Raw genomic sequence first — 24481 nt, forward strand, 5'->3', positions numbered from 1 at the left:
CACACAATCCACAACACCCCTACTACCAAGATCATTTCATTTACACTTGATGTGTTGAAGAATGATGCGATCATTTCACAATCTACTTAAACTCATGGGCCCAGGAGAGGTGAGTATCCCAATCATGTAGAGTGCTATAAAACAACGAGAATGGTATATGCTGAAACTTATTGGTGTATGAATGCCCCGCCTTCAACCAAGACTTGGCATTAAGTTATTGAGCTTGTACGCCAAATTCCAAACGTAAAGGAGAGTGCTTTCAAATCCTTCTTGGAAAGGAAATGCAGCATTTAAGGATGTCATATCTATATTAAGAAATTTGATTTATACCTATATTTCTTCAAATTTTTGTAGGATTTAGATCTTTGTCTTTGAGAGAGAGAGAGAGAGAGAGAGAAGCAAAAGAAGAAGAAGAAGAAGAGTTTTAACATCGTAGGAAACTATCCCAAGAGACCTTAGAGATCTAGCCGACGAAGAGTTGAACTCAAGACCTGTTATTCTAGGGGGAAATGGCATAACCAAACTGCCACACTTGGGTGATGGAAAGGTTATACCATTTTCCTCTTTTTATTAGCGCGCGCGCGCGCGCACACACACACACACACACACACACTTGAGAAGAAGAGAGTTTTAACATCGAAGGAAACTATCCCAAGAGCCCTTAAAATCTGGCCGACGAGGAGTTGAACTCAAGACCTGTTATTCAAGAGGGAAATGGAATAACCAATCTACAACACTTGGGTGAGAGAGAGAGAGAGAGAGAGAGAGAGAGAGAGAGAGATTTAGGATTTGAATAAAGAGAAAATAGCTTTTCCCAAGCCTGCCTTCAGCATATGAAGAGAAAATATCTTTTTCCAAGTCTTCCCTTTAGCATTTCTCCTGGCTTGCCGAACTACTGTGTAGCTGTACGAAATACCACCAAATACCCACACAAGGGCCCACAGAAAATAGTAGTACCTGAGTTTTTATTGAGGTAAGAAAATTTACTCAGGTGGTATTAAGGGGTTACCACTTGGTGATGTCAGAAGTACATGCACACATAATTATATTCACATAAAAACGAAAAAGAACCATGGATTTGACCAACCATCAGGTAAATAATATCACTTCCCCCATTTCCAGAAAATTTTATGCTCATAAATGCTGGCTCATGACCAGCATCAATGTCCACAAAGATACAAAATCTCAGGCACAGCTTTCACATTGATTGATTTCTTTGTGCCCTCAACTAAGATGAAGCGAAGAGCATTCTCAATGAACCATGCTGCGATGAGAAAATGCCCCATCTGGAACAATTTGATTTTCTTATAAACAATGCCACCGTTAGTGGTATATCTGCATAGGTGTTGATCTGTTGGAGTTGTGACACAACTAGATATGAATAGTAAGCATCTGCAAGAGAAGCATAGAAAACCTTTAATTTTATTCAAGGTTCATTCTTTGGGAAGTCCAACACCATCAAGCCGAGAAATGTACAGAGAGAGAGAGAGAGAGAGAGAGAGAGAGAGAGAGGCTCCTCACGTTACACAGGTTTACAAGCCAATAGACTACCATCTGCAAACATTTCTTCTTCTCAGTGGACACTCCCCAGCGCCTGTCAAGGCTCCTCCAGGCATTGTTCCTTTATGGAGTTCAAACAGAGATGAGATTCCTCTTGCTGTACTTATGGCACAGTTCAAGGAGGATTTTCTACCTCTTGGGTATGATAAAATTGTATATGTTACAAGACCTAAGAGACTGGGAGCCAACAATTAGTTTTTTGATGGTGTATTTTGTGGATTTTGAGGGGGGGGGGGGGGGGGGGGGGGGGGGGGGGGAGGGAGAGAGAGAGAGAGACTATGCGATAGCCCAGCTGCTGCAAGCTAGCTCGCTGCCTTCTCTCACCGTCAGCCTCACCTTTTCGTGTTATTGCCGGAAATGTCTCCTTGCCTCCCTTGGTTCAGCTTGGTTGAGCTTCTCCTCTCACGCTTTCTAGCAGAAACCTTGAGCATGCATGCGGACTGACCTCTTATGAGCTCTTTTCTCTTGGGCTTGTTTAAAACTTGAGTCCTAGCTCTCCCAGCTTGGATATCATCTGCAAATCTCTGGTTTGCTCCCAGTGGTTCCTTCTCACCCATCCTCGTCTTCAAATGTTTGGTGTGGTCTCTTTGGTTGGAGCCTAGTTATCAGACATGGCTTTCAGAGCCTCATGTATAAGTGACACAGAGGCTTCTCTTGCTCAGCTGTTATTATTGGTGGAGATACCTGCTTGTCTGATTCTCTATTGCTGATCTTTCAAAAGCTATTGAGAATTCCCTCTCTTTACATGAAACATGTTTGCAATATTGATGCACCCATAGCGTGTCGACATCAGATAAAAGGTAAATCAAAGGTTTGCCATCCAGTTCGGTGGAGCTGTATGGTTTATGCTAGAGCCAGGAACAAACAAATGCAATTTGGTACCAGACAAGGTGAACAGGAGGGGGTTTTTGAAGCTAATAATGGTACTTAATGTGCTTATCAGAGTTGATGGTTGCAAAGCCCCAAAATAAGCTCTGATTGCAGATGGGGTATTGGACTTTGTCCTCATGATGGAGGTCTACATGGTGGACTTCACTGCTCCAGAAACAGAGTACTAGGCACAAAGTTATGCTCTTTTGAACTTGATTAAGAAAAAGTTCTTTTGAAGTTTTTTAAGAATTTCTGTGAGGCTACCACGTGGCGGGCCAATAAACCGATAGGCATAATGGAAGGACCCCTTTGTGGGGTTTATATATAAAGCGGCGATAGCTCTATGGACATCCCAATGGGGAGAGAGCTCTCTTTGGGCGTGAGCTTTTCGGGGCACAACTTTTCATGGTCATAGCTTTTGGGGCGCCTGTTTTTGGGCCTCTTCTACCTTCAAATAGATAGCAAAGGCACCTCTCCTGGCAGATGAGCTTGGGAGCACAGCGAGATAGTCCTCTCTCTATAGTGCTTCCAAGCCAATCTGCCAAAGAGAGGCCCTAGCAGTCTCTTTATACGCCCTTCACCTAAAAGCATACAAAGTGAAAAGCTATGCTCTCAAAAGCTCCAAACCAGAAATCAAGCGCCATGATCTGGTTCCATGTTCTACGGCTTGTATGTATAGATGCCGCATCAGTAAGGGTTCCCCGTTTATCGGGCCCATCTGTACCATAGCCACGTCAACAGTTTGTTCACTTTATTCTTTTTAAAGTTCAAGGCCGGTCGGCTATAATTTGCAAGTTGGAGGGTCAGGTAGATTTAAAAACCTTAACCCTCCAATGTGCCACATAACAATCTTGTGACAAACCCCACACTTGAAAGAATAGTAATCGCCCTCGATTATGCTTGCAAAAGAGACAAAGGACAAAAACTAGATTAGTAGACACCGACTCTTAAGTACTCATGTGCTAGAGTGCACACATCCAGAAGACAACAATCATTGAGTGTTCATGTCACAAACTGATCATGTGCCATGCCTAAACTGGAAGATGTTTTGTGACAAATTGCTTACCTATGTCAAGCCACTGAAGACCCAAAGGGTTAGGACTCCCCGAGCCTAACCCTAGCCAACTTGCATATTCCGGCCGAGGGGCCTAAACCCTAGCAGAAACAAAAGAAGAAGAAGAAGAAGAAGGACTGGCCAACTTACAGGTTCTTGCCGAGTGGCCTAAAGACAAAAGGGGTTAGGACTTTAAAATGCTAACCCTATCAACTTGCAGAACATTGGCAAAGGGGCCTAAAATCTAAGTAAAGTAAGACACTACACACACAATCAAAGATGGCATAGACATTAGAGACATAATGACGTGGCATGTTGTACGGAAGGCACACAAATTGCAAAAAGCTGCTGATGTGGCGCTACGGACAGCCCCTGTGGGTGCTAGCTTTTGGGGACCAGATGCTTTTAGAGCGTACTGCTTTTCGTGTAACTGCTTTTGGCTGGCCAAGGGCCTTTAAATATGTACTAAGGGCTCACTCTCTGGCATTCTACTGTGTGGAGATGTAGAGCAGAGCCGCACGTGTTGTATATGAAGCAATATAAAGAAATACCGAAAAGGGCACCACATTTAGAGGCCAGTGCACTCTAGGGGTGAAACTACCACTCCGTGTCTCGTGTGAAGTCTCTTTTTCAGTTCACTTGTTTTGAACTGTCTAAAAGACTAATCAATCTGTTCTTTTCAATTGGCATGTGATGTCGTCCCATTACAGCATGTGCTTTTCTAAACGCATACCGGTCCCTCAAGAGTAGACAGAGCAAGATGGCGCTTCCGGAATCTAGAGAAATTTTTTTCCCTTTTCGTGAAAGAAAATCGGACCTACATGAATCTACAGATGGAATTTTTGATCAAGCAATTGCGTTAATACTCAAAAACATATCTATCAGGTTGAAGTTCGTCGGATTAGGTGAGCGATTTACTTTCCGATCATACCAGGCCTATAGGACTGCAACCCCAAAATTCTGTTTTTATTCACTGATTCCTGTGTTATTTACAGATTGCAAAGGCTTCATGAATCCTTAATACCGCATGCTATGCTCATTTCCTATGCAAATTAGTATGATACAGATGCATCAATAAGTATTCAAATACGTGCGCGTATCCAATCGGTTCAAATATGAAAATTCTTTTATGCTTTATCAATCAACACCTGCTACCCAAATATATGAAAACCTAGTTTGTACTTCACTCACCAAACAGTATCAAGACAGTGCTCATATTTCATCATGTGTGTGTGTTTAACAGAGTGCCATACTCGGTAGATCAAAGCGTAGATCTACCTGCAAGGTCGTCATCTTCCTGTATTGTTGTGGAAGTTGTAGCGTCGAGGAATTTCCTCCACAAGTATACTCCGCCTTCCTTGGTTGGGGCAAGACACCAAAACTTCTTTGTGCTCTGATGAATGTGTGTGCGTGATTGTTAGGGCTGCAAGATTGATGCATGCTACTGTTTCCGCTGTGCTCTTATATGCGCAATCAGAAGTGATTCCCTTTCCCTCTAACTCACTGAGATTGAATTAAAGTGAGCCCATGTGCCCTCCTTATTTTTGTCCGGCTCGGAGACTTATCCCCCATGCTTAGCAATATATTCTAATTTTATAGAGATTCCAACTTAGGCTTTATTCTGATGAGCGCGCGGCGGTGTGTGCAAGTGAAAGAGCACGCGAAGAAGTGCAGGGTGTGTACCTTGCAGAGGAGGCACTGTGTTGCAGGAGGGGAGCGCTAGCAGAACGAAAGAGGGAGAGAGGGAGATAGCGCACGATATTGGAAGGGGGAATAAGTGAGTTAAAACTCACATTCCCTTTATTAATTTGTATAGGACCAATTTAAAGTTAGTGGCCAAGTTCAATGTGAACTTGGCCAAAGGTTAGTAACCTTTAAGTTCTACATTAAAGGAGGCCATTTGGGCCTTTAACCCAACAACCTCCCACTTAAAGGCATAAATGGTGCCTTTAAGCTACGTGACTTCCACCATCTCTATACATAGATGATGTTGTGCTTTGGATAAGCACTTAGTGAGAGCATATGCTGGATTTTGCGATGTATGGACCTTAACCAATGTAATAAGGCCAATCTCAAGCACTTCTCGTATGAAGTGATACCGCACGTCAATATGCTTTGTGCGTGCATGAAACATGGCATTCTTTGCCAGACGTATGGCACTCTGGCTATCACAACCAAGCATAGGTGCCTTCGCAGGCAAACCAAACTCACTGCATAGGCGTGCTAACCAAATCGCTTCTTTAGAAGCCTCAGTGGCTGAAATATATTTAGCCTTTGTAGTAGACAATGCAACGAACTTTTGCAATCTAGAACACTATGAAACAGCACCTCCCGCAAGAGTAAATACATAGCCACTTGTAAATATCCATGTATCCACATCACCAGCCATGTCAGAGTCACAAAATCCCTTCAACTCCATTGGTCCTTTACCATAGCAGAGGCATTTGTTTTTAGTCCCTTTCAAGTACCTCATAATGGACTTCACTGCATCCCAGTGCAACCTGCCTGGATTAGCCATAAACCGGCTCACAACTCCCACTGCATGGGCTATGTCAGGCCTAGTAGCAACCATAGCATACATAAGTGAACCACAAGCTGAAGCGTAAGCCACACTTTGCATGTCATTGGCTTCTTCCTTTGACTTAGGACAATCATCCTTAGAGATTTTGACATATGGCTGTAATGGCACACCAAGAGGCTTTGCTTCAGCCATGTTAAATCTGTCCAACACCTTTTCAATGTACTTTTCTTGCGACAAATACAATAGGCGCTTGTCTCTTTGCCTTGTAACACGCACTCCAAGTATACGTTCAGCTGCCCCAAGGTCTTTCATTGAAAATGCAGATTTCAGCTGCCCTTTAAGAGCATCAACAATGCTTCTTTTCTTTGCAGCTATCAACATATCATCAACATAGAGCACGAGAATGATAGGGCTGCCATCCTCATCACGTTTGGTATACAAACAATGGTCTGCATGGCTTCTTTTGTAACCATGTTTAAGCATGAAGCGATCAAACTTCTTGTACCATTGTCTACATGATTGTTTCAGCCCATACAAGCTTCTATCGAGCATACATACCAAATGTTCCTTGCCAGGAATAACAAAACCCTCGTGTTGCTTCATGTAAAGCTCTTCTTCCACATCACCATGCAAGAAAGCGGTATGTACATCCATTTGGTCCATTTCCAAATCAAGAGCAGCCACTATGGCAAACAATACACGCAAAGTGGTCATCTTCACAACAGGAGAGAACACTTCCTGAAAGTCTATGCCCTTGGTTTGAACATATCCCTTTGCAACTAGCCTTGCCTTATACTTGGGTTTTGCATCAACTGTCTTGATTTTATACACCTATTTGTTAGGAATAGCCTTCCTTCCTTTGGGCAATTCCACCAAATCCCAAGTATGATTATGTCACGTACACATCGAACCCTATGTGTCCGTGGACAAGCTACAGCATAACAGGGTGGGTTCAGCCAGTCTAGATTAGAGGTGATCTGACACTTTTGTGAGTCTATTCGTAGACCGTGCATGCCCAGTCACTTAGTGTAGATGCATATCCTCTGGTTGTACACAGCATGATCATCAGTATTCCCATCAGAATCCATCAGATTCCATTAGGGGAATTTTCCAGTGCATTTAGCCTATTTTCCAGTGCATTTAGGCCACACTCTCCTGGGCGAGAGTGGTCTAGGGGTTTTACAACGTCTCTGGTGTTGTATCTCTCTTCTCTCTATCTCTCAGTCTCATACACTTGCACGCAGAGTGTCCACTCACTTTGTTCATGATCATAGCACTCTCCATTAAGAACGGAAGGCTCTCCCTTCCATAAGAACTAAAAGGAACCTTGAGCAAATATGGATCACTCATCTTGAGAAAGTACAACATTCATTCCGTTGCACCTTACATTGGTATCAGAGCTTTGGCAATGTTTTGTATCACTCAAGGAAAGAACCACAAGAATCACAAGAATCTTTTTTGCTTGTTGCCATCGCACGAACCCAAGTTCGCTTGGGCTTGTCGATTCCTAATCGTGTTTTTGAAGAGTGACAAGAATCCTAGGAAAGAAGGGCTTGTCCAGCCTCCCCTTGTGTCTCTTTTCACTCATTGAGAGCGGACCGTGCACTTAGCGGCTGGCCAATCGGCGTGAGGTGGGAAAGCAACCTTGCTATGAGCGCAAGGCCGCCAAGGGGTGCGCCCGCAGAAAGGAGTAGAACTCGGGTGAAGAGAAGATCCTTCTCAAACACAGTTTGGAAGCGAAAGAAAACCTCAAGAACCTCAAGACTCCCAAGAACCTCAAGACCCTCAAGAACCCAAGACACCCAAGAACCCAAGACCCCCAAGAACCCAAGTTCTTCGTGAACTTAAGAACCCAAGACCACAAGAACCCACCACTTCAGAAAGGTCATCACTCGAAGCGGAATGGATACTTCGCTTGGAGGTGATGAGCATGAGAGAGGCGAAGAAGAATTTTCCCCACCACGAGGTTTTTCCAACCCTCCCCCTTCCCCATCTACGACAAGGATTACACTAACTCATATGGAGGCTTTCAACAAGAGGATGATGGACAGGAAGTTAGAAAGCGAAGAACGAATCGCGGCCATAGAGCATAAGTACCAAGAAAGAATGGCAGTCATAGCCCGTGCGAGCGAGCAAGCCCGCTTGGAAGCCAAAGTAAGAAAAGCAGAAAGAGAAGCAAAAAGAAAGGCCGACTTGGAGCGTGAGCGTGAGCAAGCGCGCTTGGCGGCCGAACAGAGCGCTCGACGCATGAAAGAGATGTTGCGACTCTTTTCTCAAGTGCAGGCGCACTTTGCACAGCATCGGGAAAAGGAGACTCTCTTAGTCTCTTCTTCTCCAAAGCAAGACACACAGGATTTGCATGATTATGAGAAGCATGATAATTTGAATGACAATGACAAGCATGATGAATTGAATGACAATGATTTGCATGATGATTTGATTGACAAAGATAAGCATGATGATTTGGATGTTAATGATGAGCATCATGATTTGCATGATCAAGATGTGATTTCTCACAAGCATGATGATTTGCATGATCAAGAGGTAATTTCTCACAAGCATGATGATTTGCATGATCAAGAGGTGATTTCTCACAAGCATGATGAGTTGCATGAAGATGATGTGATTGTTCACAAGGATGATGTGTTAGTGGATGCTTTTTCTAGCGAAGCTAACCTCGTTGTAGATTCGATCAATCACGAAGAACCGATCTTGGCTCTCGAGCCTAGGTCCAAAGAACCCTCAGAGGAAGTATTATGTGTTCGCATGATTGATACGCACGCATTGTTCGAGTGTTTCATTCATGATCGTTTCCTGTATTTTAGTCAACGTCTTTATGTGATCCCTTTTACTAGGCATGACATATTGTACGTTGAGTACGTTTCACTCATGGATGAGCACCAATGTATGCGGATTTTTCATGATAAGCTGAAAAGTATGTATGTAAGGAAGTCACATTCCAAGTCTCTTCCTTGGCATGACACATTTGTAGAACGAGCACATGAAAGTCTGAGCACCAAGCATGGGCATTTCCGTTGTGAATTGCCACACTTGATTGCTTCAGATCATAAGAGAAAGATTCGATCTCATTGTTTGCGTGTGTGTGGTGAACGGGTTAGCACTCCGTCTCTTTGTTCATCTACTTTGCATGCACAGTCTTTGAGGAAGACAAGATTTTTTCCACTCACTTTACATGGAATAGGTATGTTCATGGTTTTGTGTTGGAAATGGTTTCAGGAATTTTCAGCCATGGAGATTCTTGAAGAAGAAAGAAGCATGACTCTCGACAAAGTTGAAGCATCCAAGAGGCCACAAAAGACTCCGTGTCGCTTTCGGTGCGGCCCAAAGAAGTAAGCGTTGCAGACCTTTATGAAGTTCAAGTACCGCACGACTCACACATCAGAGTGGGCCGGCAAAGAGTCCCTTCCAAGATTCCGGATACTATTGGCGATCTCCCTCGACGCCATACAGTTCGGTACCAGTACCTCACTTTGAAAAGGAGGGGATGTCACGTGACAAATCCAACCCTTTGTGTCCGTGGACAAGCTACAGCATAACAAGGTTCAGTCAGTCCAGTCAGTCTAGATTAAAAGTGCTCTGCCACTTTTGTGAGTCTATTCGTAGACCGTGCATGCCCAGTCACTTAGTGTAGATGCATATCCTCTGGTTGCACACAACATGATCATCAGTATTCCCATCAGAATCCATCAGATTCCATCAGGGGAATTTTCCAATGCATTTAGCCTATTTTTCCTATTTTTGACATTTTTCACTTATTAATTTTAGCGACTTTCCAACAAAAGTAGGTAGGGAAATTTGGGTAAGAAAATATATAAGCAAACCAAAGCTAGCACTCTTTGGTAGATGAGCAAGGAGCACAACAGGCCTTTGGCAGCAGGTACTCCCCTCTCTCAGCAGACTCTCCAAGCTTCCCTTGGAGATCCCATCACCCCTTCAGCCCCAACGTTTTTGCTCATTGCCAACACCCCATCCTGCTTGGCGTTTTCAGCATTGGCTAGACCGCAACAGCCACATGCACCTAGCGTTTTCAATTATCGCCATCAAAGCTGCAAAGTAGCTAGCGTTTTCAGCCTTCATTCGAAGCAGACAAATCAGCGTTTTCAGCGTCAAGTACAGCAGCGTTTTCAGCATCAGAAAAAGCAGCAGATCAGCGTTATTTGTGAAGATTTTTAGCCTTCAAAAACGCAGCCAAATCTGCGTTTTTTAGCTTTCCGAATCAGCCAGAAAATTCAACAGATAGCGTTTTGTGGATAGCAGTAAGAAGGCTGCAGATTTCAGCCCTTAGGTCATTGTCGCCATCCCCGTCGTCGTCACCGACATAGTCCCAAGTTGCATCAGTTTCCATGCATTATCATTGTACCACTTTGTGCAATCAATAGTAGACCACTCTCGCCGACGAGAGTGGGGCCTTCTGAGGAGGGATTTTACAACGTCTCTGGTGTCGTATCTCTCTTCTTTCTCTCTATCTCATAGTCTCATACACTTGCATGCACAGTGTCCACTCACTTTGTTCGTGATCATAACACTCTCCATTAAGAACGGAAGGCTCTCCCTTCCATAAGAACTAAAAGGAACCTTGAGCAAATATAGATCACTCATCTCGAGAAAGTACAACATTCATTCCGCTGCACCTTTCAGATTAGCATGCAAAGCTTTAATCTCTTCCTGCATAGCAAGCTCCCACTTGTTGCTATGCTCAAGTCTTTGCCTCTTTATACGTTGTCAGGAGTTTTTTGGAGCAAGGGATTGTGCATATGTACATATACATGCATGGTGCATCAAATAAAGAATTGCCCATTTTCCAGAGACAGGTGGTTACGTGGGGCCCACATGTGTGCAGGTAGGACAGGGTGTACATAGTGCATCGATTTTCACTATTACCAGTACCACTGTGTTTTTTCTACAATAAGGAGGAGTTGGTAGCGCATAAAACTTCTCGAGGAAGCTATCCGCGGGCCGACGACATGAGGTAAGCAGGTGCGTCAGATGGCATCGAGTGGCGTCAGGAGGTCGAACGGGGTCAATACTTGCACGCAGAGAAGTATGGACACGACGTGGGTGTTTTCTTGTGATACTTATGCAGAAAGGTCATCATGAGGACCACTTTTTGGGGCCACTTCACGTGGTTGCGGGATGCATTATTTGGAAAAATTGAGTGCCAGGTGTGCGGATGATGCAAAAAGGTGACAACTATGCACTCCGAGGTCAGATTTTGGCATGTTCGGGGTCTGTTTGAGGTCATCTAAAAGGCCACGGGTGCCCAACTAATAAAGCTAAGTGTGGGAACTGAAAAAACTGAGAGAAGACCAGAAAAAACGTGGAGAGGAGAGGAGGAACAGTCGCAAGTGCGTTTTTGCTGTTTTTGGAGCATTTTTTGGCCCTAAACTGCTTATCCAAGGTCGGATTTGAGCACTGTGACATTGCAAGGTGGGGTTTTTGGGCGTTCCGGATGCAATGGCGCTGTCCATTTTGCCAAATTTCTCACAGATTTTCTGTTGTTTTTCTGTGTAATCTTCTCCGGTGAGTGAAGCCTCTGCTTAACTTTGTGGTTGTATCTGGTGTATTTCCTCAATACTGTGTAAACTATTTGCCCCATTGGTGTTGGGTTGAGTTTCATTGAGTCTAAACAACAACAATTTGCCTCCTTTGAGCTGAATTGAGAGTGTATGTGTGAGTGTGTATGTGTGAGTGTTGAGTGGGCAAGTGGGAAATCTCTCTCTTCTCACTCCGTCCTGTGTGTTTCCTGTCTCGGCCAGGCTGGTTGTGTAAGCCGAGTGGTGCCCCATAATGTGTGTGTGTATCATCCCAAGAGTATGTGTCGGGTCATTATAGAGGCGTTGTGTGTGTTTCCATCCCGCTCACATTCTATTGGCGTCTCCACGGAGGATCTTCTTCGAGTACCTTCTGCTTCGAGCTTCAAGCTTCGAGATTCCGGGCTAAAGGTTACAGCTTACAGGTTACAAGTTACAGGGACAGGTACAGGTACAAGTGATTCACACAGGTACAGGTAGCTGGAGTACAGTGATATACTAGCAGTTATGTCACTTGCAGTTGTTGTCGGTATGCATCACTTGGCGTCTATTTGAGCGCATTGTCTGCTGGATTGTACGTTACTTGTGGAAACTGCCATTGTACGCATTTGTGGAGCCATACTTGGTTGTATTTGGCAGTCCCAACCATTTCTGAGACTTGGTATGGAAGATAGCCATTTCTGAGACTTGACTATACGCGATTTGCATCAGCCTTCGTGTGAGGGTCGATAGTGTGAGGTTTTTATTGAGTTGGGGGATTCTCAAATGTGGAGATCCTTTCGGTGATACAAGTAGCTGGAGCACCCTTTTCGTGACCTCGCCATAGGCTATATACTAGTGATTCCTAATAAATGCTCGAGTTCTATTGTTGGCAGTTTATGCATACATAGACAGTCTATATTTTGGATTCACACTGCTCTATTTCTAGGGGAACTCTGCAAAATTTTTTCCAAGTTATGATGGTTGGTTTTTTGGTCTTTTGAGCCATTTATGCTGTTATGCTACTGAAATTTTGGCAAAATCAGAGGTTAAGTCAGGTGTGCCTTCTTGGGAGCTTCATGGTTGGCTTTAATGGATGATCAAAATGGCCCTCAATTCACTCCATTTCATTTAACTCAAAGAATCCAGATGAATGTTCATGTGTCCAAGAAGATTTTTTTCCAGCAGCGCAGTCTTTATGTTCGGGCCAAGAAGATTACGAGAGATCTTGGAATGTCCTTTGCCTGTTGTAATTCCGATGATCAACTATGAAAACTCATTTGATGTGCATGTGTTTGTCCTTATCTAAAGTTGAGCTCCATTGAAGTTTCTGGGGATTGGGTAGTCAAAAGTTTTGGATTCTTGCACGTGTGTTCAAAGGGGTTCTCAAAGCATTGTAACTTGGGTAGCCATGGCTTTCTCTTATCCGGAGTTTCATGAAAGAAGTGATGAAGATGTGGAAGATTTTTTGGAAAAGATGGAGGTTGCCTGCATTAGCAACCAGATTCATGACCCTGCGCAGATGTTACGTCTTCTCCAAATTTGTTTGAAGAGTGATGCACGAGTCTGGTCCAAAACATTTGAAGAGGAGTTGCGTGCAGCGGATCCACCTGTAAGATTGAGTTGGGACAATCTAAGGCATGGGTTGGAAGTGGAGTTTGTGAAGATAGAAGATCCTGACAAAGTGTGACAAGAAGTACAAGGTTTGGTGCAAAAGGAAGGTGAGCCAGTAGATGCGTACATACGTAAGTTCTCATTGGCATGGGAGCGGATGTGCAAGGCCTTAGCACCACAGGTACCCCCGCCTGACATGATGAAGAAGGACAGGTTCTTGGCTGCTCTTTGGGAGAATATACGTTGGAGAGTGGAGCTAAAGAATCTTAGGACATATGAAGATGCACTAGAGATAGCAAGAAACAAAGAGTGGAAGTTGAGGAAAATGAGCCAGTTAGGGGTGGAGTCTTTGCCCTTGAGGTCTGAATTTCAACCTATAGAGTCTTTACAAGGTCGCATGTCAGGGGTTCATCATGAACCAGTGGTTCCTGTTACCGCTCAAGTTATGCCAGCAGTGGTCACTACAACAGTGCAAGATGATGGGATAAGGCAAGACATGAGGCAAGTGGTAGATTTGATGAAGAATCTCAGCCTAAACATGCTAGGTCAAGTGGGAAATAATCGAGGTCGAGGGAGGTTTGCAAATCAGCCAGGAGGTGAAGAAAGGCCTAGGAATGGTGTTGGACAAAGCAATGGTAGGTTTTGGAGGCAAACGCCCACATGTTATAATTGTGGAGAGTTGGGTCACATCAGCCCGCAATGTGATAAACCACCAAGGATGGGGGGAGACATGTATCCATTGCCAAGACAGGTGCTAACTAAGTCAAATGATTATGGCATCGAAATTAAGGGAGACGAAGGAACCAGTGGACTGACCCAGGAGGAAAAGGGAAAGACAAAAGTGCTAAGTGTAGTCACCTTGGAGAAGGCATCAAAGCTAGAGGATACATTAGTGATGCCTATTGGGAAGAGGACCACAGAGGATAAGGAAGGAAGAAGTGCCCCAGGTCCTAGTAAGAAGAAAGGAAAGAGCCATGAAGGCGAGGATGTCAAGGCCAAGAGGAAAAGGAGAGCTCGTCGAAAGTTTCATGTTTTAGATTTTCCACTAGGGGATGGGCAATTAAGCTATGACTTGAAGGAGGATCTGACGAGCAGGAAGGCAGATGTTACTTTTGGGCAGCTTATAGAGATGGTGCCTAAGCTAAAGCGACAGTGGAAGAGGATGGTTAACCCAATGGAGAAAGAGCCAGAGAGAGGTTCAGTAAAGGTGTTGGCAATGGATGAGCTACCAGACATTTGTCCAATAGTAGATGTGTGGCATAAAAGGAAAAATTTGGGACAAGGTTATGTGGATGGCGGAGCCCAAATATGTGTCATAACACACTCATGCGTTGAGAAGATGGGTCTCACAGTGGCTGGGGTGTCAAGTTTTCGGATCAGATTGGCAAACCATCAAAAAATAAAATTCTTGGGTGTTGTAAAGAGCTTAGAAGTGCAGGCATATGATGCAAAGGCAGTGGTTGATTTTCATGTGATGCCAGCAGGGTTGGGAACATATCCTATTATACTGGGCAGACCATGGTTACGTGCAGTGGGAGCTGTTCAAGATTGGCGACATGGTACGATTAGCCTCTATGGAAAGACAGGTACCAAGAAGCTTTATAATATGGACACAAGGAAACGATTAGAGGAGCTTTCTGAAGATGAGGATGAGTCTAGTGATGAAAACTCTTCCACGGTGACAGATGAGGACAGTGATAGCACTACCAGCAGTGATGAGGATGCTGATGTTGCATTTCTTTTGATGGACAAAGAAATCCAGGAGTTTGGTTTAGTTGCATTTGCGAATGAGGTTGAAGATGAAAGTGAAGGGCCTTATGAAGTGATTGAAGGGCTGATGCAAACCAAGGTTGAGTTGTCAAAGAAGCAGTAATTGATGACACAAATGATCACTGGAGACCTCTCAGCTATGGAGAAGGATATATATTTGCACATGCTGGCTAGTTTTCCTGATTTGTTCATTACTTCATATGAAGAGATCAGAGGGTTCAAGGGCGAAGAGATGCATATAGAGCTGAAAGAAGGTGCTAAGCCAGTGCGGCAAAGGCTAAGAAGGATGGGTCAAGAGCAAATGGAAGCCTTGCGAGAAGAGGTAAACAAGTTGTTGAAGGCAGGGTTCATAGTCCTTGTGGAGACCACAGAATAGGTGAGTCCAGTTGTAGTCAGTCCAAAGAAGGATGGGAAGTGGAGAATTTGTGTAGATTTTAAACCCTTAAACGCAGCCACTAAGAAGAACCCATATCCTCTTCCATTCATCGATCAGATCTTGGATTCAGTGGCAGGTTATGAGAGGTACAGTGTGTGTGATGGTTTTTCAGGCTATTTTCAATTGAAGATTGCTCTTAAAGACCGCACAAAGACCACTTTTATTACGCCATGGGGATTCTATTGCTACACAGTATTGCCATTTGGGTTGTCAAATGGACCTTCCTTCTATCAAGAGAGAGCAAATTAGGTGTTGGAACCATTCATTGGTAGTTGTGTTAAAGCTTTTATGGATGACTTCTGTGTTTATAGCAGTAGGGCTGAACACCATAAAAAGCTGCAGATGGTATTGGCTCGATATGATGAATGTGGAGGACAACTAAATCCAAAGAAATGTCATCTAGCACAGCCAAGGGTGAAGTTATTGGGCCATATGGTGTCAGAAAATGGCATTGAGGCTGATCTAGGAGGCTGATCCAGATAAGGTTAAGTCTATTATTCTTCTTCCATCACCTACGAGTATGAAGCAATTGGCAACTTTTATACACAAAGTGAAGTACATGGCACGGTTTATTCCATTGTCTTCGCAGCTTCTTTATCCATTACAGCAAGTGGCAAAGCATGATCCATTGCAATGGGATGACAAGTGTGAAGAAGTGTTTCAAGAGGTGAAAGAGGTGTTAGGGGGGTTGTCAACCATGCAGGCTCTTGATTGGGAGAAGGTGTTTTATGTAAATCCATCAGTAGGGGATGATGCCATTGGAGCCATGCTATTGCAAAAGGGGAAGGGCAGCCATTATATGAGGCTAGTGTATTGTGCAAGCCGAGTGAAGTTGGTAGCGGAGAGAAAGTTCTCGGAAGTAGAGCTAGTGATGGCCAATGTAATATTTGCTTGTCGACGATTTCGTCATTACTTGCTACCACGGCCTTTTGTTTTCTTGACGAGTTATGCCTTTTTGCCACAGTTAATTAATGGTACTAACATGTTAAATGTGGTAAAGAAATGGGTACTTGAGCTGCAAGAGTTTGAGTTCTCTTTTCTAGTGGAAGATAGTACAAGGGCTACCCTAGCTGATTTGTTGACCTACAAGGAGAATCCCCTTATTGTTAAGGAAGAGGTGGTGAGAAAGGTAGTTGAAGAAGTGCCACAGATCAGCAATGCACATGTGTTGTTCTTTGATGGTTCATACAGAAAGAGCCATGATGCAGCTTCAGAAGGTATAGCACTTTATGATCCAAGGGGAAGCTAGTATGCAAGAGAGGGTTCAAATTGGATGCTCATAGTAACAATGAGGCTGAATATGCTACTCTGGAAGCCGGATTACACATTTGTTTGAAGCATGGGGTTCGAAGGTTGAGCATAAAAGGTGATCCCTTGTTAGTGGTGAAGCAAGTGCTGGGTGTGTAGAAGAGCAAGAACACCTCATTAAAGGAAATGTGCTTCAGAATTAAAGGTTGTTAAAAAAGTTCGAAGCATGGATCATCAGACACATTGAACGTGCTCTAAATGGAGAGGCACATGAAGCAGCTCAAGGCATGATTCGGGAGCTATTTGTGTTGAGGACCACTTTACCTCTTTATCATGGCCGGAAAAGTTTGGCTCAAGAAGAGGAGTTTTTGCTAACAGGAATCATTCCAAAGGAGATTCAGAAGTCTAAGAAGTATGGCTTTGTGCGTAGAGCATACAGTTACAAATTGATTGGTGATGTCTTATACATGAAAGGGGCTGATCTCGTATTGAGACGTGTACCTTGGCGGGAGGAGCTTTACAGAGTGTTGGAAGAGAATCATGAAGGCGCATGTGGTGGCCATTTTGCTCTAAAGATCACCTTGCATAAGATTTTGCAAGAGGGGTATGTATGGCCTAGTTTGCACAAGGATGTTCACCATTGGTGTAGGTCTTGCAATAGGTGTCAAGCATTTGGGAAGAGAGTGTTGAAGCCAAAGCTACGAAAAACCATTATGGCGTTTGATGTGTTTGAAAAGTGGGGGATTGATGCAATAGGCTCGTTACCTATCACAAGCAGGGGCAAATGCTATATCTTGACGGCAGTGGACTATCTCTCTAGATGGGCAGAGGCTATACCAGTAAAACAGATCACTGCAAAGGATGTGGCAAAATTTGTGTATGATGAAATATGTTGCAAGTTTGGGGTGCCATTAGAGCTACTTTCAGATAAGGAACGGGGATTTAGAGCTAAACTGCTAGACTTCTTATGCACATAGATGAAGATTAGGCACCAACATACCACTCCTTATTACCCGCAGTGTAATGGCTTAAATGAAAGATTCAATGGTGAGTTGGTACAAATTCTTTCGAAAGTGACAGGGCACCAAGGAAAGAATTGGGATTTGGAATTGCCTAGTGCATTATGGGCTTACCGTATGTCCGTGAAGACAGGTACAGGGTTTACTCCATTTCATTTGGTATATGGAAAGGAAGCACTATTGCCTGTGGAAGTAGAGTTGCCTGCAGTAAAGATGCTAGAGAAGCTACTTGGGCCGTCTAGTGATGCATTCAAAGAGAGGCTCTTACAGTTACAGGAGGTTCAGTTGGATAGGATGAGCGCAATGGAGCATTAAGGGCAGATGCAGGATAAGGCTTTGGCAAAGATAAATGAAAAGGTCAAAAGTAAGGGTATCAAGAAGCATGACTTAGTTTTGCGTTACAACAGTAAGCTGGACAACATCTTCCAAAAGAAGTTTCAAATTAAGTGGGAAGGCCCTTTCAAGGTAGTGGAGTGTTTTCCAAATGGCACATATCAGCTGGCTAACCTGGATGGTGTTCTACATAAGTCAAGGGTAAATGGATTGCGTCTTAAATTATATCATGCCAGGTTAATGATGGTGGAGCAAGATGAGCTGTCTGTGGAGCAAGCAATGTTGGTGAAGGATGAGGAGACCTGTGATGCGGCGAGTCTCATATCTCTCTTTACTGCTACTGATCATGAATAATCTAGCAGGCTAGGGGATGGGCAAATTATGTCAGGAGTTTTTTGGAGCAAGGGATTGCGCATATGTACATATACATGCATGGTGCATCAAATAAAGAATTGCCCATTTTCCAGAGCCAGGTGGTTACGTGGGGCCCACATGTGTGCAGGTAGGACAGGGTGTACATAGTGCATCGATTTTCACTATTACCAGTACCACTGTGTTTTTTCTACAATAAGGAGGAGTTGGTAGCGCGTAAAACTTCCCGAGGAAGCTATCCGGGGGCCGACGACATGAGGTAAGCAGGTGCGTCAGATGACATCGAGTGGCGTCAGGAGGTCGAACGGGGTCAATACTTGCACGCGGAGAAGAATGGACACGACGTGGGTGTTTTCTTGTGATACTTATGCAGAAAGGTCATCATGAGGACCACTTTTTGGGGCCACTTCACGTGGTTGCGGGATGCATTATTTGAAAAAACTGAGTGCCAGGTGTGCGGATGATGCAAAAAGGTGACAACTATGCACTGCGAGGTCAGTTTTTGGCATGTTCGGGGTCCGTTTGAGGTCATCTAAAAGGCCACGGGTGCCCAACTAATAAAGCTAAGTGTGGGAATTGAAAAAACTGAGGGAAGACCAGAAAAAACGTGGAGAAGAGAGGAGGAACAGCCGCAAGTGTGTTTTTGCTGTTTTTGGAGCATTTTTTGGCCCTAAACTGCTCATTCGAGGTCGGATTTGAACACTGTGACATTGTAGGGTAAGGTTTTTGGGTGTTCCGGACGCAATGGCACTGTCCATTTTGCCAAATTCCTCACAGATTTTCTGCTGTTTTTCTGTGTAATCTTTTTCGATGAGTGAAGCCTCTGCTTAACTTTGTGGTTGTATCTGGTGTATTTCCTCAATACTGTGTAAACTATTTGCCCCATTGGTGTTGGGCTGAGCTTCATTGAGTCTAAACAACAGCAATTTGCCTCCTTTGAGCTGAATTGAGAGTGTGTGTGTGAGTGTGTATGTGTGAGTGTTGAGTGGGCAAGTGGGAAATCTCTCTCTTCTCACTCTGTCTGTGAGTTTCCTGTCTCGGCCAGGCTGGTTGTGTAAGCCGAGTGGTGCCCCATAATGTGTGTGTATCATCCCAAGAGTGTGTGTCGGGTCATTATAGAGGCGTTGTGTGTGTTTCCATCCCGCTCACAACGTAAGAGGCTCTCCCTCATCTGTCAATATAATGTAATGCAAAGAGGGGTCATAATCTACTCATAGACCGTCTTTGACGAGTAGACCGCCTCACCCAATGATCCACATTATCCGGCAATGGATTTACATCAGGTGGCATGATAAAATCATCAACAATGGGCTGTTGTACATCATTTTCAGCATTGTTTCTTGGCTGCAAATGCCCTTCAGGAGCCTCAATTTGATGTCCAACATCATCTGGCTCAAACATCACTGGATCATCTACATTTTCAGCCATACGTGGTGCATCCTGAGGGTCAAAAATAGGCGTAACAGGTGGCTGGTCATGCTGAAATTTGACCCTTTTATGGTCATGCTTTGAGGCACAATTGTTTTGAAGCAGCCTTGCCTCATTAAAAACAGCATCCCGGCTACGTACAACCCTTTTGAGCTGACGTAACCAAATCCTGTAACCCATTTCGCATTCTTCACCATATCCCATGAAGAGGCCTTTAATGGACTTCGCATCTAGTTTACTCATCAACTCAGGTCTAACATGCACAAAAGCTTCGCAACCAAAAATACGTAAGTGATCATATGAAGCACGCTTGCCAAACCAAACCTCTTCAGGGATGTCACCTTTCAAAGACATGTGGGGGGATCGATTGCATATATGCACTGCAGTTTTCAAAGCTTCTCCCCAAAATCCATGAGAGAGATTAGCTGTGGAGAGCATGCATCTCACCCTCTCACAAAGTGTCCTATTGAATCTTTCAGCCACACCATTAGAAGAGGGGCTATATGGCACACTAAGCTCCCTCTTAATGCCCAAATTTTCACAAAATTTGTTAAATTCAACACTTATGAACTCCCCCCCATTGTCCGTACGCAAGCATTTTAGCTTTTTGCCTGTTTGGGTGGTCACAAATGCATGAAATTTCTTAAACGCAGCAAAGGCTTCATCCTTAGACTTAAGCAAATAAACCCAAATTTTCCTTGAATGATCATCAACAAAGGAGACAAAATAGCATGCACCTCCCGTAGACTTCGTAGGCAAGCTACATACATCAGAATGTACAAGATCAAGCACACAAGATTTACGAGAGACACCAGAGTAATAAGAACGCTTTACTTGTTTGCCATATTGACATTCATTACAAAAGTCAAGCTTTGTGCCTTTAGCATCAAGCTTGTTCAAAGTACAAAGTTTAGAAAGACCCTTTTGGCTCATATAGCCAAGCCTCTTATGCCACAACTCCATATGAGAGTTAATTTCAGCCAATGCAATAAACTTGCCCAACACTGCCTTTCCATGCATGCAGTAAAGTGTCCCTTTCTTTGTGCCCTTCACAATCAGCCTTGAGCCTTTAGTCATTTTCCATGATCCTCTCTCAAACAAGATGCTGTAACCATGCATATCCATCTGACCAACAGAAAGCACTCTTCTTGATTCCCGGCACGTATCTAACATCATGCAAAACAAGCTCATTTGTGCCATCTATGGAGAGATGCACACTGCCAATACCCTCAATGGAACATGCATGATTGTTTTCAAGGTATACATGGCCACGCTTGCCTGCATCAAAAGTAGAGAAACACTCCTTGATAGGAGTCACATGAAATGAAGCACCGGAATCAACAATCCAAGTCTGTGATAATGCATCATTGACAGTTAACAAAGCATCAATAAGATCACTCTTGGTGATCTGCATGTCCTGTGAATGAACATTAAGAGAGGCATCAAAGTCATAAGCATCATCATCTCACAAAGTGGCACACAAGATGTCCTCTACATTTGACAGCTCCTCAATCACAATACTAGAAGCCACATTTGCCTTCTCTTTGTCCTTTGAGCTATCCTGTGCGAGTCTTGACTTCCTTCTCTCTTTCTTTTTGTCTCCGCCATTCTTTTTCCGTTCTAACTCAACTTTATAGTACCTACAATCGGGTTTCTTGTGACCTTTCCTGCCACACTGATAGCAAGTCACATCACCCTTGCCTTTCCCCTTTCCTTACTCTTACTCTTACTCCTTTGTGCATAAGCATTCTTCTTTTCTGTCCTGCCTCTAACCATGTTGGCAGAGCTGCCTCCCTCTCCACTTGCTTTCCTCTTGATTTCCTCATTCAAGATAGAACCCCTAACACCATCAAAGGTCAAATTGGGGTTTCATCAATGAAACCACCAATGTTTCCCATGACTCAAGTAAGGTCATAAGCAAGAAGATAGCTTTCAGCTTATCATCAAAAGGAGGCAAGCCTGAATCTTGTAACTGTGACAAAGTACCTGCGAACAACGACAAGTGCTCCGCAGCGTTTTTGGACTCATCTAGTTGCATGCCAATAAGTTTTCGCATCAAATGCACTTGATTGACAAGCGTTGTATTCTCATACATTCCCTTTAACTTCTCCCACACATCAAAAGCAGTTGTGAGACCTTTCACATCAAAGACTGTCTCATCGGTCATGGCCATTTTAATGTATGTAACAGCCTTTTTGTTCAGGCTAACCCATGCTTCATCCGTCATATTTTGTGGCTTGACTTGTTCGAGTGCCCCTTCACAATCCTTAAGAAATAGGATTCCCTGGATCCTGTCTTTCCAAAGGTCGAAACCTATTCCATCGAATCTCCTAATCTCGAAGAGATTCTTCACATCCGAAGAAGATGAGGCCATAGTAGCACGAATACGCTGAATTTTTGGGCAAAATGCACAAAAACCGGAGTATAGCCTCACAAAGGTGTGCACTACAGCTCCAAATGGTCATAGGAGTAATTTGGGGCAAAATAGGTCGATTTGGGAAAAGGCCTATACTTTCCCCAATGTAGTCGCATCATAAAAACATTTGCAAAAACCTGCGTAAATCTGAAATTTGCTGAAAACACCTGTTTTAGGACCTGTTTTTCGGCGATTTCAGTGTTTTCGGGTAGCGGTGACTTAGCAAAAGTGTTCCCACACTTTAATACATCATTTGCAAAACCTGTATTTTGCTGTCATAACCTGTAATTTGCTGATTTTGACCTAATTTCAACCTGTTTCAGGTCAATTTCACTTACCGGGAGCTCTCTAGTGTCCGAGAACGAGTCCTTTGGCGATGAAATTGCAAAATCTCGCGTGAAAGTAGACCTCCTTGGCTGAAAATCAGCGTTTGCAGGTTTGGGAGCAAACCCTAATTAAGCTCTGATACCGGTTGATGAGCGCGCGGCGGTGTGCGCAAGTGAAAGAGCACGCGAAGAAGTGCAGGGTGAGTACCTTGCAGAGGAGGCACTGTGTTGCAGGAGGGGAGAGCTAGCAAAACGAAAGAGGGAGAGAGAGAGAGAGATAGCACACAATATTGGAAGGGGGAACAAGTAAGTGAGTTAAAACTCCCATTCCCTTTATTAATTTGTATAGGACCAATTTAAAGTTAGTGGCCAAGTTCAATGTGAACTTGGCCAAAGGTTAGTAACCTTTAAAATATACATTAGAGGGGGCCATTTGAGCCTTTAACCCAACATATTCTACTCAGCTCCAGCATACGAGCTCATTGACTGCTATCATGTGTCTAGAATATATCACATTAGAACCCATTCTCACAACGACATCGAGTATACTTATGGCACAAGGGTGAAAATGTTTATTATTGCCAAAAAACTCCCCTGGTTACATCCATATGCAGAACCATCTCCGCAAGTATGGCACAAAATCTTTCCCAAAACTAAAAAAACTTGCTATTGATGTTCTTTATTATTCATCCACTGCTACCTTTGCCTGACCGGGTATGTACCTGTCCGACCGATTTTTGCATAAGTGAAAAGTAATATGCACATTACCCTGGTTCCAATGTCCTCTTGTATTGTGTGTGTGTGTGTGTGTGTGTGTGTGTGTGTCAGAGAGAGAGAGAGAGAGAGAGAGAGAGAGAGAGAGAGAGTACGGAGCTCTGCAAACCGAAGGGCAAAGTTCAAGATCAAAAGGTGCTTATATTCTTTGATGAAGAAGCCAAGGCCGGCTTCATTTTGATAGAATTGGCGGCTCGACTTTGAATCACGCCTGCAGAAATGAGACCACCGAGAGAGGCAATTCTAGCGGCACCGCGGCGAAATGTTGCCATAACGCTGTCATAGGCAAACTTCAGTTGCATTGCCACGGGTATCTAGGGCACCAGGACTTTTACATCATGCCTTTGGAGGAGTGTGACATCCTCTTGGAGATCCCTTGTTTCCACAAATGGTGTCGTGGTTGATATTCGGGCAAGAAAGGCCACTTTGAAGAATGAGAAACATTAAGAAATTGCTCTTGATGTAAAATAAAAGGCAAGTCTGTCCCACTTGTATCGGCTTCGGCCTTTTAAAATAGACAAAATCCAATCTTTTTGTTTACTCGATCTACTTGAATAAACTTAATGAAATTAAGAACTCGAATCTTTCCGACTTGAAAAAAGAACGACAGAATTCTTGCAAGTTCAGACACGATGTGGGTGGGGAGACTCTAAAGAGTGAGCAGCCCCCTATACACTTATGCTATGTATAAGGTATACAAATCAGTGGGCGCCCAGACTCTGGGCGGCCGGGCAAGGCACAGACGCCTATACCCCAACAACAATTTCATCACCAAAACTGAGATCATATGTATCCGAGTCCGGGTGTGAAACCTATGCCAAAAACAGTGTTTTTGGGACCCGAGAGTGCACAAATAAACTTGCTGCTGTACCTGCTGTAATTCAAAGCAAAGTCGACTATTTCTCTGAGGGTTTGCTTGGAGAGCTAACTCTTGAGAGACCTGAAGATCACACAATTGATATGATCCCTTGCAATTCGCCACCGAATTGGCCACCTTACAGAGTATACAAAGGCTAGAATGAGGGAAATCATTAATCAAGAGAGAGAACTTCTAGAAAAGGTGTCACAAACTGCTAACGTGTCAAGTCACTGAAGACCTAGAGGCTTAGGACTCCTTGACCCTAACCCTAGCCAACCTGCAGATCTGGGCAAGGGGCTTTAAACCCTAGCAGAAGAAGGAGAAGCACGGAAAGTTTACCAACTTACAAA

The 24481-nt window shown here is 43.8% G+C and overlaps 1 protein-coding gene across 2 annotated transcripts in view; it reads right to left on the minus strand.

The window, feature by feature from the left end:
• Positions 1-938: 938 nt before the first annotated feature.
• Positions 939-24481, minus strand: part of LOC147432174 (Transcriptional coactivator/pterin dehydratase) — a 50051-nt gene continuing 26508 nt past the window's right edge. Inside the window, exon 4 of one of the 2 annotated variants that reach the window (XM_086492162.1) lies at positions 939-957. The gene's annotated coding sequence lies outside the window, so the exon portion shown is untranslated. Of the gene's footprint in view, positions 958-1056; positions 1393-24481 lie in introns of those variants that run through there. The other variant, XM_086492161.1, reaches the window with a different exon arrangement.

The sequence above is a fragment of the Adiantum capillus-veneris genome, chromosome 20, assembly GCF_014529385.1.
Source record: "Adiantum capillus-veneris isolate H3 chromosome 20, ASM1452938v2, whole genome shotgun sequence".
NCBI classification, from domain to species: Eukaryota; Viridiplantae; Streptophyta; class Polypodiopsida; order Polypodiales; family Pteridaceae; genus Adiantum; species Adiantum capillus-veneris.